Raw genomic sequence first — 11,457 nt, 5'->3', positions numbered from 1 at the left:
GTTCCCATGGAAATACTGGTTAGTTTGTTGATTTAAATTTACTTGTTCTTTATGTTAAATATTGTATTTGTTCCCGTTTTTTTACTTTAAAATAAGGTATGTGCAGTGTGCATAGGGATTTGTTCATAGTTTTTTTTATAGTCCGGCCCTCCAATGGTCTGAGGGACAGTGAACTGGCCCCCTGTGTAAAAAGTTTGGGGACCCCTGCTTTAACGTGATTTAAGCCAAAGATGAAGTTCCTCTTGTGAAAAGATACCAGTCTGGAGAAAGGAAAAAAAAAAGAAAAAAGAAAGAAAAAAAAAAAAGGGCAATTGATTTAAACTAAACCCTGAACATACCTCTCCTCTCACTTGGGAATAAAAGAGACATGATACAGAGTAGACACCAGTATGGACAGAAGAATACGGATGTTCTCTCTACGGAAGGGGGCTGGCTGCCTCTCACCTAACCGACCTCAGCCGTCATCAAGACCGGCAGCTGAGGATGTTTTAACCCAAAGGGAGGCTGATCACACCGGCTGCTTCTTATGAACGGAATACACATTCCGCCAAGCAGTTAAGTTGCAGACAAGACTCAGTGCTCCGGGTTCGAGGCACGAAAGCACCGTGTTCTGCAGCGTTCTGTAGCAGACCCCGGCCCGTTCTGAAAGCAGTGAGCACGGGCAGTTAGGAAGCAGTCAGTCGGTCCTCGCTGTCCAGAGAGCAGGAGGTTTCCACAAATTACTACAAAGAAAGCAACGCTGGAAAGGCTAAGTTCAATAAAGAAAAAAATTAAAACCGTACACGCTGATCATTTGTCTCCATGCCAAGCCCCTCCCCCAAACACATACACACACACACACACACACACACACACACGCAAAAACCCCATTTCCGATAATGCCGAAATCGATTCACTTGATGATTTAATAGCACTCGTAACCCTCTCCTCTCTGACCACTTCCTGTGGTGGCAATGGGTCACTTATCCACTATTTTTTTTTTCCTATTTTCAGATTTGGGTAAAAAATTAGCCAGGTGGCTGGTGTGAGGGCCACGTGTGTCGTCTGTTCAGCATGGTTTTCTTCAGGAAAAAAATAAGTGCAGACGTGGGGAAACCATTTCTCCACCGGGCAAAACTATGTCAAGACACCTGCACAAGGGCACTGCCATCGCCATGAAAAACCAATTCTCATTAAACCCCTGCAAAGGAAAAGAAAGAAAGAAAGAAAGAAAGAGAGAGAGAGAGAGAGAGAGAGAGAGAGAGAGAGAGGAAGGAAGGAAGGAAGGAAGGAAGGAAGGAAAGGAAAGAGAAATGAGGAAGGGAGGAAGGAAGGGAAAAAGGAAGGAAGGAAGGAAGGAAGGAAGGAAGGAAGGAAGGAAGGAAGGAAGGAAGGAAGGAAGGAGAAAAAGAAAAGAAAGAGAAATATAAATATTTCTCATCTGAATGCAGTGATTTAAAACGGAGGAAGTAATTTTCCACTTTCTTTAACTGGCCCTCGTTAATTTCTTCCACGTGAAGGATCAGACCCTGCAAACTGGCCCTGTGTTATAGAGAGGTGCCTGCCCACCGGGTGGTCACAAGCAGGTCTGCAGGGGTTTGTAAACAAAACAGTAAAGAAAATCGACAAATAACGACGCAGGAATAATAACCGGTGTCCTGTGTGCCCACCTACTCTTCCCAACAACTGTGAATTCCGGTTCACTTCCATTTTCCTGGGTAATATACTACTGAACTTGGGATTTGAAATTACACACACACACACACACACACACACACACACACACACACGAAGAGCTTCCTGAAATTCTTATTTTCTTCATTTGGGGACACATTTTTGCAATGCTGATTTTTCTTTCTTCTTTTTAAAATCAGGGCTGGAGGCCGGAAGCATGGGCTGTTAGCCCACCGCACCTCCCCCAAAGTTCTGCTCTAGGGACAGAGAGGCCCGGGTACCATGACCCCTTTCGGAATCGCTGTCCATCACTTCCCACACCCAACCCTTCACTGCACACTCCTCCGGCCTGCAGCTGCCCCCACCAAAAATGCAGATTTCTGTGCAATTTCTGCAATTTGCACCGATGAGGAAAGGCCCGGTGTCTGGTGATGTCCCCGGGCTCGGCCCCGGCTCCAGGGGAAAAAAAAACCAAGAAGCTTCTCGCCCCGAAGAACCAGAACCGGGCGGCTGTGTGAGCAGCTGACGCGGCTCCATCCGGATTCCAAGTCAGGTCTTTGTTCGCCGGTTGGTCATCCGGCCGCCAGCCGGAGGGGGGAACCTGCCCCACATGCCTGAGGGAGGCCTGCGCCTCCAGGGGCCTGCAGAACGCCCACACAAACCACAAATTCCGCTTCACCGGGGTAAGCAGGTCTCCCCAAACTTTCTTCTGTTCCCTCTCTACCCCCCCCCACCTCGACGTCCCCTCAAATAACGCCCAGCGCCATCTCCGCGGAGGAAGCTGGCTCGCACCAGCCCCCCGCCCTCCACGAGAGAACAGTTCCAAGGCAACGCGCTCTGCACGGTGGGGACCCCTTCCAAAAGCAGCCCAGGCGACCGCTGCCCCCTCCCCGAAACTGACCAAACCGAAAGAAAAATCACAGCAAAGCAAAAGAAGAATCCATACCACCACCTTGTGGACTCTGCTCGCAAGGACAGCAGCTGCTTATTGGTTCAGTCACACACACACAAACACACACAAACACACACATACGCGCGCGCGCGGCAACCCTCGCCCCCCAATTTAAGTTGGGGCCAAAAGACAGATTGCGATCGGCCGTCCTCGCGGACCCCAGACGCGCCCCGGGCACCGGGTGTGGGTCATGACGCGCGCACCCCGCGGTGGCGCAAGTAGCGAGCCAGGGCGCATGGCGGGGGCCACCCCCCCAGCAGCCCCCCGGACACCCGCCCCCCCAGGCTGCCTCCTCCCAGACCAGCCCCCGAAATAGCAGCCTGGTGGCTCAGAAAAGAAAGAGAGGCCCACACCTGCGGGGAGCTTCAGAGGAACGAGGCAGAAAAAAGGAAACCCGCAGCTCCCCACCCCCCTGCCCCCCAAAAAATCCACCGGGAGAGATGCACCAGACGTCCTCCGGGCCTTCGCCCACCCACCGGGCGGGACATCCGTTCCCACGGTGGTCCAGGCCAGGCCCCGGGGGCTGCGGGGGCCGGAGGGACCCGGGAGGCCGCGCCAGGCGCGCCGCGAAGAAAGGACGCTGTGTCTGGCGGCGAGCAGGCGCCGGCATGGAGCTCCGGGGCCCAGGACTGCGCGCGCCGCGCGGGGCCCCGAGCCGGTGGGGGAGGTGGGGGGGGCGCCAACCCAGGAGGCCATCCCGAAAACCCCGGGCAGAGGGAACCCAGCTTACCGCTTCTGCGCGGGGCCAAGGAGCCCGGGCCGGTTTGGGGGCGAGGGCGGAGAGGACGGGGATGTCCAGCAGACGGGGAAGCGAGTGCGCCCGGGGAGGCGGCGAACGTCCTGGAGCGCGAAGGGGGAGGGAACAGCCGCGAGGTGGGGGCGCGGGCGGGGACCTCGGCCCCTCCTCCTACCGGCAGCCCCGGACCCCCGCATCCTCTGCAGCCGAGCCGAGCTGAGCCGAGCGACACCTCCCCCTCCTCCTCCCCCTCCACCCCTACCCCCACCCCCACCCCTGCCCCCTCCCCCACCCCTGCGTTTCCGCAGGTCGGGCGCCTCCGCCGCGGCCTTGGAGAGGGGGCGGGACTCAAGTTCACTTGCTTTTTTTTTTTTTTTTTTTTTTTTTTTTTTCCTCGTGGTCTCACAGCCCCTCGCCCATCATCGCGCTGCTTCCCGCCCGCACGCTGCGGGCCTGGCAGATGTTCGCTCCCGGTTCTCCCGCTGGAGAGGGACGGGGCCGCCGGGGCCGAACCGCGCGGAACCAGAGACGGGGACACACAGTCTGCCCGGGAAAGCGTGGAGGGGGGCGATTAGAAGAAGCGCGGGACAGCGCGGAGCTTTGGGACAGGGGTTATTGGTCACGTTGCCCACGGCCGCGGGGGGTGGTCCACATTGTGGAACCGACTCCCCAGCCTCCAGCCCCCACCACGGCGGGAAGCGGGCGGGCCGTGCGCCCCGCGGGGGTTCTGCTCCCGGGGACCCGGGCTCAGTGTGAGCATCGGCGGGGAGGGGGGGGGGGCGCATCCCCAGAGACCCGGACTTGGGCGCCCGGCCGCCTGGCTCCGCAGCTTGCAACTTTTGAGTTTTCCAGAAAGGCGGGCAGCCCGGGATGGTGCTGTGTGACCCCCTCGGAACGGGTCCAGGCCAGATCCGGAGGCTCCCGAAGCAGGAACGCTCCTAAAAAACCACCAGCTCCGCTCCCCTTCCGCCGCCTGCCTCCCACCCCCGCGCCCCAGCCCACACGCACGGGAGGAGAAAGGGGGGAAGGTAGCCCGCTCCCCAGCTTTGCAGAAGCCGCCCTGAGCTACCTCGATTCCCTCTTCGCCCCGGGGGTCTCGGGCGCGCCCGGCTGGCTCCCCAGCAGCCCCCCACACCCCCACACCCCACCCCGGCCCGGTCCTCATCCGTCATGTGCGCTGTTTCGTTCATCACACAAGCCGTCCGTCTTGTTATCCCAGCCCAGCAGAGAAAGCAGGAAGGTGGAGGGGGTGGGGGGGTGGGGGGGAGGAGAGAGGATATCGCTTAATGCGAGCTCAGCCAAGACTGTTCGCCTTTTTCCCTCTCCGGTTAACCCCGAAGAGGCACCCCAGGTTGAGGGAGCTGCCAGCTTTCCTTACAGCGGGAGGGGGGGTGGGAGACGGAGGGGGGGGGGGCTCGGGCTGCTCACAGTTTGCAGAAGTCGTCCCGTCTCGTCCGCGCGCCTCCTCCAGCGCCGGGGTGCAGGGCAGCCTGCACACTGCGGCTGTGAGCCTTCCCCTCCTCGCCCGCCGCTCGTGCCTGTTTATTTGTATGAAGGGCGGCGCTGCTCCGTCAACAGCCCCGCACACGGCCCCACAGACTCGTCCACAGAGCTGACTGCAGCACAACGCGCTCCCCCGAACCGCCCAGGTCCCCCTGTCCCTTTCCAAGTCCGAACACACACACGCAACACCCCCCCCCCACACACACACACACAACCTTGCCTTGGAGAGAGGGGGGGTCAGCAGGCACGGAGCTTGCACAAGACACGCCGTCCGCGGACGTGGGTCCACGCTCCCTCCCACACCTCAGCAAGGCAGCGACAGCTGCGAGAAATGCCTGTCGAAATTTTGCAGAATAAAAAGCAGGGTAGGAAAAAAAAAAAAAAAAAGGCCAAAAGATGTCTGATGAATTCAAGCGCAAACGTTCGCTCACCACCGTCTTGGGCTACGCGGCGCATGCCAGTCCAAAGGTTTCAAAGGCTTTGAGGATCAATAACCCCGAAGAAGCACAAGTAGAATTAAAAAAAAAAAAAAAAAAAAAAAAAAAGGCTCCTACCTCTGCCGTCGAGAGCCCGTATCGCCTGAGTGACTGCTCTTTTTACGCATCCGGATTTTCCGGGGAGACCCCTCGCCAAGGTGCGATTCCGGGGAGGAGGACGCACGCCGCGCAGGCAGGGAGGCGGGCAGGCAGGCAGGCGCCCCGGGTTCTCCAATTCCCCGCTAGCGAGACTCGCTGCTCCGCAGGAACGCCAGGACCCCCCCCCCTCCCCAGACAGGGCCTTTGGCAAGGAGGTGCGTTGTTCGTGTCGTCAATCGTCTTTAGGGGTCAAGGCATTTAAGAAAAGAAAAGAAAAGCATCCCACGCGCGGACGCACGAGCTGAAAGAGAGCTCTGTGCGCAGAGACACGGAGGCCCCGCGGAGAGAGCCAGCCGGGGTCTGCGAGGAAACGGCGAGATTGAAGACCGGGGCCGCGAAGGCTCTCCTGCTTCCCCTGCGCGATTGGACCAGACCGAATGAAATTCCGGGAGCCGGCAGCCAATAGGTGTCCGCAGCCGGCCCCAGCGCCGCAGAAACGGCCGCCGCCGCGGCTCCGCCGGTGCAAAGAGCAGCTAATCCCAACGCAAACCAGCTGGAACGCAGAGCTGCTCCCGTGCGCCCCCGGCAGGGGGTGGGGGTGGAACAGGTGAGTGTCACCCGGGGCCACCGTGCCCGAGGAGGCTTGCTCCCAGGTCTCTCCGGATAACCCTGCACACCCACCGGACGCGGTGTTGCAAAATATTTGCAAACAACTCTAACTTTTTCAGATCACCTCTCCAACGGGGCCGGCCACGGGGAGCTAGCTACGCCTGATGATGGTCAGGTTGACCCATCAGTGACTCTCTCTCTCTCTCTCTCTCTCTCTCTGAGTTTTACGTAGGAAGCGGTAATATCCACCGTGGGAGGGAGCAAACTGGAAATAAAGATTTGCAAAGGACAAGGACCTCTCCTGTGCCCCCGGGGGTGGGTGGGATGCCCTTGGCTTGGTCTGGCTTTCTTGCACCGTGGCCGTCTTGCTCAATGAGATATCGGCAGGCACTGTGGCCAGGATAGGCCAGTGACTTCCAAATTTCCCTCTTGACTTTAAGGGGCCCAGGAGTCGGTCCTGCCCAGTGGACATCAGGTGGGCTAAAACGACCGGACGTTGCTGGTCGGGCCAGAGACAGAGTGGCATGAAGTGGCCAAATGTCTGAAGTCCCTCCTTGATACAGTAGGAGGTGACACAGTATGGTCTTGTGGCCGGCCATGCTTCTTCTAAAAGCAGGTGGCTGGGGTTCAGATAGCCTCAGTGTGCACTGAGAGATACCGTCTCCAGTTTCCGCCTCTGTGAGCCGGACACCGTAAAAGTCACCACCTCGGTGTTGCTGTGATAGGAGCCGTCTTAACCCAGGACTCACCAGGCACAGAGGTTTCAATGAGCGGCTGGCCTAGAGAAGGACAAAAAGTCGTGCCCCCCACCCACCCACCCACCCAAAGGTTGTGCTCAGGGGGCTTCTGCCTTCGGGAAGCAAACTGATTCTAATTTGGTGTGATTTAGATCACCGGGGATTTCTCACAAGGTTTAAGAGACAGACTCTTGGGGGAACAAGGCCAGTAATGGGGACGGTGACAGATGTTGAGAGTGGGGACCTTGTTTCCCATTGAGGGTCTGCCTTTGCTACTTTTGACTTGCTGGGAAGTCTATTCTGTTCTGCGTGCCTTAGAGCAGTGGTCCCCGACCCCCCGGGCCGCGGACCGGTACTGGTCCGTGGGCCATTTGGTACCGGGCCGCAGAGAAAGAATAAATAACTTACATGATTTCCGTTTTGTTTATATTTAACTCTGAATGATGTTTTATTTTTTAAAAAAGGACCAGATTCCCTCTGTTGCATCCGTCTAAGACTCGCTCTTGACGCTCGTCTCGGTCACGTGATACATTTATCCGTCCCACCCTAAAGGCCGGTCCGTGAAAATATTTTCTGACATTAAACCGGTCCGTGGCCCAAAAAAGGTTAGGGACCACTGCGTTAGAGAATAGATCTGTTCACAGCTGTCCCGTGGGTTTCTTGGGGTGATTAAATGAGATCATATACAATCAAACTCCCTTTCCTTAAAAGAGGCATAGACACTTCTGTATACACTTGTGTATATATTTAATATAGACTAAGTGTGTATTTTATAAGTACATATTTTCTTTTATTGGATAAATGTTTAAGATCCACTAAAAGAAGAGTATTGCGAATAAACATCACTCCTCTCCACAAATCTCTTGCAACTCTGTGACAAACATCAAAAGAGACACAAAAATAGACACACATACTTCCCAATGCCTCGTTCAGATACACAGCCTCAACTCCAACACAACAATTCACAGAAGTCTGGAAAGTGACTGGTTTTGTCAAAAATGTATTCATTGATTGACTTATATACATTTATCATTGAGCATTAAAAAAAAATGCAAAGGCATATAGTTCTAAGGGTTGAAAAGGCATTTGTAAGACACACCCACTTATTTCTGGAGAAGCATCCGGTCTAATGAACGAGGCAGCTGGTAGTGTGAGAAAAAACAGGATCATTGGAAGGTGTGTGGGTCCCGTGATGGAATGAACGGACCAGGGCTGAGAAAGAGACTGTGACAACCTCCCCTACCCCCCCCCCACACACACACACCACAGGGGTAGACATAGATGCCACCACCTGTGGGGGGAGGGGCTATGAGATGAGGAAGGTTTGGCATCAGAGGGGGCACAGTGTGTGAAGAGAAGAGAGGTTTGTCAGAGGGTCAATCGGTCTGGGCAAAAGAGGTCATTTATAAATACATGATGGCATCAATAAAGAAGCCAATTACGGCCTGACCAGGCTGTGGCACAGTGGATAGAGCGTCGGACTGGGACGCGGAGGACCCAGGTTCGAAACCCCGAGGTCGCCAGCTTTAGCGCGGGCTCACCAACTTGAGCGGGGGGTCACTCACTGGCTTGAGCGTGGGATTGTAGACATGACTCCGCGGTTGCTGAATTGAGCCCAAAGGTCATTGGCTTGAAGCCCAAGGTCGCTGGCTTGAGTCCAAGGTCGCTGGTTTGAGCAAGGGGTCACTCGCTCTGCTGGAGCACATACGATAAAGCAATCAATGAACAACTAAGGTGCCGCAATGAAGAACTGATGCTTCTCATCTCTCTCCCTTCCTGTCTGTCTGTCCCTATCTTTCCCTCTCAAAAAAAAAAAAAAAAAAAAAAGCCAATTAGGAAGGTACAGTTTGGATACTTAGATCACACTGTAATCTTGGTCATTATGTGTGGGCAAGTTGGTTGACTAGTTGACCCCTTCCCTGAGATAGGTCAGTGGGCAGAGGTTAGGTAAGGATAGGTTCTTTGCTCTTTGAGTGATGTAATTGAGATTTAAGGCCCTGGCCGGTTGGCTCAGTGGTAGAGCATTGGCCTGGCGAGCAGGAGTCCGGGTTCGATTCCCAGCCAGGGCACACAGGAGAAGCGCCCATCTGCTCCTCCACCCCTCCCCCTCTCCTTCCTCTCTGTCTCTCTCTTCCCCTCCCGCAGCCAAGGCTCCATTGGAGCAAAGTTGGCCCGGGCGCTGAGGATGGCTCCATGGCCTCTGCCTCAGGCGCTAGAGTGGCTCTGGTTGCAGCAGAGCGACGCCCCCTGGTGGGCGTGCCGAATGGATCCCGGTCGGGCGCATGCAGGAGTCTGTCTGACTGCCTCCCCGTTTCCAACTTCAGAAAAATACAAAAAAAAAAAAAAAAGAGAGAGAGAGATTAAAAAAAAAAAATACTTAAGCAGACAGAGTGATTACTTTGAGAAAGAGTGAATGTCAACTTTTCCCTCATCCTAATTCCACGAGGCCAGAGGAGAGAAGAAACCCAAACAGACCCTTTTCAACCACCGGGAGAACAGGTGGTGACACAGACAATAGCGTTATCAAGTTCCAAACCCAGGATGTCTCTGGAAGAGATAAGCCCGTGCTTCTGACGCGCTTCTGCCTGAAATTTAATTACGGAGGACGGCAAGACCGGGAGACACATCACAGAACGACAGGAGACAGTCGGGCGCAGGGAAGGACCGGTGTGGGTTCACGCAGGCGCTGGGTTTGCTACCAAGGCAACAACAGGCGGACACCGGACAATACCGCTCTTTCTGGTGGTTCCGGCTCGTGACCTCCACCCAGCACGTTCTGATGCAGCGTGACGGCAACGTTGGCCACACCCACTAAGCAACAGGACAGCACTCACTGGCACTGTCTCCACTGATGCGATGGTTAAAACCAGAGGTCCCCAAACTTTTTATACAGGGGGCCAGTTCACTGTCCCTCAGACCGTTGGAGGGCCAGACTATTAAAAAAAAAAAAAACAGGCCCTGGCCGGTTGGCTCAGTGGTAGAGCGTCGGCCTGGCGTATAGGAGTATGGGTTCGATTCCCGGCCAGGGCACACAGGAGAAGCACTCATCTGCTTCTCCACCCCTCCCCCTCTCCTTCCTTTCTGTCTCTCTCTTCCCCTCCTGCAGCCGAGGCTCCATTGGAGCAAAGTTGGCCCTGGCACTGAGGATGGCTCCATGGCCTCTGCCTCAGGCGCTAGAATGGCTCTGATTGCGGCAGAGGGACACCCCAGATGGGCAGAGCATCACCCCCTAGTGGGCATGCCAGGTGGATCCCGGTCGGGCGCATGCGAGAGTCTGTCTGACTGCCTCCCCGTTTCCAGCTTTGGAAAAATGAAAAAACAAACAAACAACAAAAAAAAACCACTATGAACAAATACCTACACACACAGCACATATCTTATTTTACAGTAAAAAAACAAAAAGGAAACAAATACAATATTTAAAATTAAGAACAAGTCAATTGAAATCAACAAACTGACCAGTGTTTCAATGGGAACTATGGGCCTGCTTTGGGCTAATGAGATGGTCAATGTGCTCCTCTCACTGGCCACCAATGAAAGAGGTGCCCCTTCTGGAAGTGCGGCGGGGGCCGGATAAATGGCCTCAGGGGGCCGCATGCGGCCCGCGGGCGGTAGTTTGGGGACCCCTGGTTTAAACAATACAGAAATAAGATGAAGTGGAGGAATAAATATTCGTGCAGTAGCAACAGGTGCTCTTCGACCGACTACCCACACAGCTATAAGCATGCATAATAAGTAAGGCGCTTACAATCTAAGAAGCTGTGACATCAGGCTCAGCAGGGACTGAAATGCCAGGTAATGGATGGTGTGTGTCATCTTAAGAGCACACGGAAGGCCGTTCATGCTTCCTGTAGCGATGTGACAGAGGGTTTCGTAGATCAACAGGGTACTGACGGAGACCTGGAGATCAGCAGCGTTGGGAAACCATTTCCTCTGAATGACGTCTAGGAAAGAGAAATCAACCTGGAGTAGGCAGAGGTTCTGAAAGGTCCAGGTGTCTAAGGATCGCCCCGTGAGCTGGTTCCGACATCCGTGCTCTTGGAATGCGGAGCAGGATTCAGACCCAATCAGTCTTGAGTTTCTGGAGACCCGTGTTTCCAGGAACACCTTGCTCGATTAGGGTTCTGTAGAAAGAGCCCTTCCATTCAACCCTGAACGTACTAATAACGGCGGTGAGTCAAACAGGCTCATAGCACTCGTAGAGAAAAATAAGCAGAACCCAATGATGGAAGCTCACGGATATCCGTGGAGGGAAATCACTGCTGGTATTAGCCGAAGACAGAGCCCAAGATGACCTCCCGGCGAGCTTGGGGTACAAGGGTGCCTCGTAGCGGAGTCACTGCCCATCATCAGGACAACACATCTGGTGAACCTCGGCTGCAGTCATCATCTAAGGCGGTCACAGGGAACAGGAAAACCGAGAGACGGGTCCCCTTTCAATCAGGGGATTTGAAAGGGTAGGAGTTTGTGAGCAAGGGGATGGGACCCCCGCACAAGAGGAAGATGAAGGATCGACCGCCTTGGTGCGGGAAGACGGGAAGGCGACAGTGAGTGATCGGCGTGCTCAACCAAAGGACCGAGGACCAGAGAGGGAACACAGACACTCTGGCTCGAGATGCTACATCGTGAAACAGTGTATCACTTCAGAGCTTGGAAAGAATAACATCGTGAAACAGTGCATCACTTCGGAGC

At 55.0% G+C, this 11,457-nt stretch overlaps 1 protein-coding gene across 4 annotated transcripts in view; it reads right to left on the bottom strand.

Moving 5' to 3' along the window:
• The window catches only part of NLGN4X (neuroligin 4 X-linked), a 338,844-nt gene extending 332,946 nt beyond the window's left edge, over window positions 1-5,898 (bottom strand). For 2 of the 4 annotated variants that reach the window (XM_066250179.1, XM_066250182.1), the window contains exon 1: window positions 5,399-5,898. The gene's annotated coding sequence lies outside the window, so the exon portion shown is untranslated. Of the gene's footprint in view, window positions 1-3,335; window positions 3,482-4,769; window positions 4,890-5,398 lie in introns of those variants that run through there. The other 2 variants (XM_066250181.1, XM_066250180.1) reach the window with 2 other exon arrangements.
• Between the last annotated feature and the right edge of the window lie 5,559 nt (window positions 5,899-11,457).

The sequence above is a fragment of the Saccopteryx bilineata genome, chromosome X, assembly GCF_036850765.1.
Source record: "Saccopteryx bilineata isolate mSacBil1 chromosome X, mSacBil1_pri_phased_curated, whole genome shotgun sequence".
Classification (NCBI taxonomy): domain Eukaryota; kingdom Metazoa; phylum Chordata; class Mammalia; order Chiroptera; family Emballonuridae; genus Saccopteryx; species Saccopteryx bilineata.
The sequence above is the reverse complement of the archived record's forward strand: the minus strand, read 5'-3'. Positions and strand labels throughout refer to the sequence as shown.